Raw genomic sequence first — 4,955 nt, forward strand, 5'->3', positions numbered from 1 at the left:
ATAAGGTGAATGCATTGGTGTGCATTGTGTAGGGGCAGTGTGATGAGTTTTTATAACACTGTTTACATTTTCTTTAATTTGTTTTAAAAGTTACACTTAAAGACACCTAATTTAACACTTAATTTAATTTAACAGCATGTTCTGGTGTACTGCAGGGCATTGACATGTGGTGATTAAAAAACATGGTGCATTTTTAAACTACATACACCACTGCACATGTATTGTGTGATTAGAGTTGTGTGTTGATACAGCATTATAGATTCACTTGTTTTTTGTGTATACACACACAGCAGCAAGCTCTTTTTTAACCTATAATATTGACACAGTTTAATTAGGCTTTATGTGCTTTCTAGCTGCAGAGTTATTTTTGACTGCTGTCCATGCCTTCCTGTTCTGGTGACAACTACACTCCCATTTTCAAGAGTGGCATAACTAGTACTGAAAAACTCCCCAGTAAGGTCAAAGATAGAATTATCTGCAAGATGATGGTCTAAAAGGCCCTTTAAGCAGAATTAAACCTTTGTTAAAGATCTGGGATGGATACCCTATCTCATTTTTAGGCAGAGTCACGGCAGTAAAGATGAATATTTTGCTGAAATTATTGTATCTGTTTCGAGCTCTCCCAATCTCGGTCTCGAAAACATTTCTAGATTGGTTTCAACGTGTGATTAATAATTTTATTTGGTGTAGCAAACATCCTCGTTTCACTTCCTCAATCCTTTACCAATCGCAAAGGATGGGAGGCCTTTGTCTTCTCAATTTCTGGCACTATTACCTGTCGGCCCGATTCGCACAACTATCACAATGGGTGACTATTAACTCCCAAATCCCTTGGATCAGATTTGAATCTCAGTCTATACGTCCATTCTATTTACCAGATATTTTATGGACAAAAATTCCCTCTCGCATGTTGATGTCCCATAATTCTTTTGTTACCCACTCACTGATACTTTGGTCCCATTATAGATTTGAAATTAAATCTTATATCTTCTGTCCCACCGGGTTCATCATTTTTTGGAGACCAGAGATTCACTACAGCATTCTCGTCTCCGCAGGCGTTTCGTTGGTGGTATGATCATTCCTTTATCAGATTATCTGATTTTCAATGAGGAGGGTCTTATATCACTTTTGAGTGCCGTGCACACTTTTTGATATCCCGCTCTGGGAATACTATCATTATAGGCAAATTAGACATTTTTTTCATACACTTTTTGATTTGACATCTTCGTCCCTGATTACTTTTTTCGAGCGTACTAGCCGTGACTCTCCTAGGGGCAGGGGTCTTATTTCAGACTTGTATCGTCTTTTTTTCGGTAACTATCTATTCCTCACCCCCCTATATAGACAGAAATGGGAGGCGGATAGTGGTGTCACTTTTTCTGAAAAGGATTGTGACTCCATGGTAGATAGTATACGTAAGAGCTCTATTTCTCTTTCTGTTCGGGAGACGGCCCTCAAAGTACTAACCCGCTGGTATTATACCCCCTTCTAGGCTGAGTGTCATGTTTCCGGGGATGTCCCGTCTGTGCTTCCGAGGTTGTGGCCTAGCTGGTACCTTGGTGCACACATTTTGGGCTTGCCCAAACCTTTCTTTGGTGTGGCGCAGGGTCTCTGAAGTTGCCTCTGTTGTGGCAGGTGCATCTGTGCATCTGTCTATGCAGTCTTGCCTATTGGGAGCTCGCATCGTGGGAATACGGATGGGGGCTATGAGGCTAATCCATGCCATCTGTGTTTCTGTCCTGTGGGCCATTACCCTTCACTGGAGGCCGCCCACGGTGCCATTGATGCAGTGATGCTCATGGAGAGAATTCATTATATGTTACTGGATAGGATGCAGTTATTCGACAGAAAGTGGGAGGTTTGGAAAACCCATAGACATTTACTATCTGAATAATTAATATTTATAATTCAATTGATCGTGTTTTTCTGTTGGTGTCATTATTGTTCTGCCTACCCTCTTACCTATCTTGCTCATACACTTAATTTTTATCCCTTACATGATTGTACCTTTTTGGAATGTATATTACAGATGTGCCTTGTTTCTGTTTTATATGCTATTTGATGCTGTAATGTTGTCTTTGCAGCCTATTTCATAAAAACTAATAACATCGTTTGTAAACAAAAAAAAAGCAGAATTAAACTGAACACAAATATTTAATATATTGCAGCATGTCAATTCTTCAATGTGATGACTGTCTTAGTTTCCTTTTATAGGCTTTCTTTCTTCTATTTTCTTCTGGTGATCCAGCCAGCAAGGTTGTTGTATTTCAAAAGAACAAGCTCACTAGAATGTATCAGTTTACATGGATGAGACAGATCATTTAACACTGGCAGGGGTGATTAAAATGATCACCAGGTGAAAACAGAAGGAAAAAAGCCAAAGAAACGAAAACTCATGCAGCCACAACTTCTAATGATTGGTAAACTGTGGTACAATAAATGTTTTAACTAGCTTTTATTGAGTGTATTTAGACAGATGTACATTGACAAAAGAAAATATTTTAAGGACAGGAAAATACATCCAAGGTGTAATGTCTGCCAATAACCAGAGTATATAAGAGATTACAGCAGACAAATGTAGAGAAGGAGTAGTGAGATCTACAATGAATGTATTAAATTTGTTTTGAAAAATAGCAAGTAGACTCAAATCAGACAGTAAGTCATACTATATGCCAATCATTAAAAAGGTAAAAGGGTCATTGTTGTGCTCACCCATAAAACAATTGCAATACACTATTGGGTTTGTGCCTAGAAAACTTGGCAAACGTGTCCTGCTTGTGACAATCGTACCTCAAAGTAATATATACTCAAAGTATCAAATACACCAGCACAACTGTATCAAACACCATTAAAGGAGCTATGATGTGTAATCCATTACCAAGGAAAGAAGAGAATCTGCTGTATCCTTGGTGTCTAGCCAGGGTCCCCAAATTTTTTAAACTGTACAGGATTTGACTAATTAATTTTTTCCAAATAATTATATGCAGGGGGTCGGTAGAAAGCCAGTGGAGGGCTATTGATTTCCTAGCATAATATAACAAAATTCTCAAGAACTGTTTTGACCTAGCAGAAATATAAAGGTCCTAAAACACACCCAAACAACACCATTTAGGGTTGCATACATTTGGGAAATCAAATACTTGGTCTAACTTTGGTCTAAAAACTTGGTCTAGAAAAGGTCTAACTTTATCACAGTAGCACACCATATGCACAAAAACCCGTAATTTTCTTTGTTACACTTATGACAGAAAGGCGAGTCCCTCTTGAACACGTTAAACAAATGTTATGTGGTATAATATATTCTATAATACAAAATAAACCCGCGCCTAAACCTAATAAATAAATTAATAAGTGCTGCTGCTCATAGATGAAAAAAACATTAATTGTAAATATAACTAAACCACAGCGCAAAAATTAATAAAGTAATATATAATAAATTTCATCAGATATCCTCTGAAGATATATCTCACTTTTAAGCTTGTTCGACTCTTAAGTCCATTCCATTTGGTGAGTGCGGGCCATATTGGAAGTCACGGATGGTGTGGGCATGTTGGAGTTTTTTTCAGCACTGTTTTTTTGATTGGAGCACATTTTTTCACTATTGATTTGGGACATTGGACTTTTATTTATTAATTTTGTATATATTCACATATATTTATTTCACTGATGAAATTTATTATGTATTATTTTATTAATTTTTGTGCTGTGCCTTAGTTATATTTATAATATATTCTATGTAAATAGCGCAATTGGACAAGCTTATCTGTGACGGAGATTACCGCGGTGGAAAACAAATTAATCAGTTCTTGCCAATTATCATCAGATATGTCTGGGATGTCTGCAGCCCAGCGTGTTTGGAGTTTGGACAAGTGAGGAGAAGGCTTATTCATAAAAAAAAGATAATAAGTACATATAAGGCATGGGTGAGCTGAGCGTTTAGTTTTGGGTTTCATACCGTTTTAAAGCTAAAGCATAAGTATAACAACCAGAAAACTAGCATTTTCAAAAGTCAAGGTCAGTTGTGGCAATACATATATTTTGTATAAAAACGTAATTCCTGCTATTCTGCCTGGAAAGTATCAATACCAGGGAGATGTCTGTTCAGCTACACCCAAAACATCATTAGTGGAAAACTGATATATTTGGACCACATGGAAAAGTATGACATGATAAACAGAGGCTCAATAACAATAGGAAAACAGAAAAAGGATGAAAACAGGAAAACAGTTGGACATGTTTTCCAGTGCACAGTAAAGTTCACCTGCCTTCAGTAAAGTGAAATGTGATTGATTGCTAGGAGTTAATCCAGTTTGAATTTCTTTATTGTTTTTTTTGGCTTGGTGAGTACTCTACATATTGTGGTGTCTATTATACACTCGGAGGCTGATTTACCAAAGGATTTGAGATTTTTCATTCTCTTCACTTCAAAAGAACAACATAGCCTTGGTAAAATTATTCATAGTATATTGACAACGAATGATTGCAGAAGCCCTGGAGGATGTGAGGGGTTCCTGGCCACACATTAAATAAAATCTATGAACACAGCATGCACTTTCATTTTATAACATCATCAGTGTAATAATAATACAAACAATACTTCACTTTTGACAAACCACTATAAACTTACTTGAAAACTCTGCTAGCCATTGTTTTCACAACTTTGTGGATTCCCTGCATGTGTGCAGCTTCTGCGGTGCTGTTTACTTTCAATCACTAAGGACTACATATCCCATGGTGCATCCCAATCAGTGATTCCTGTACTGACTCCTCCTCCTAAAGCTCCTTCCCTCATCACTTCTGTAGTGCAGAAGGCAGGCTCTGTGAAATCTGCAGTGCCTACTCACAGGGCATAGTGAATGTGCATCACAGAATTTAAGGGAGTAAATGTGTGGGGATCAAAGTAAATTTATCATTTTCAAGATCTTTCAGATTGTTCTGTATAACATCATTGTATT

This window comes from Staurois parvus, unplaced genomic scaffold (genome assembly GCF_062004578.1).
Source record: "Staurois parvus isolate SC_StPar_1 unplaced genomic scaffold, SC_StPar_1.0 ptg000147l, whole genome shotgun sequence".
NCBI lineage: Eukaryota > Metazoa > Chordata > Amphibia > Anura > Ranidae > Staurois > Staurois parvus.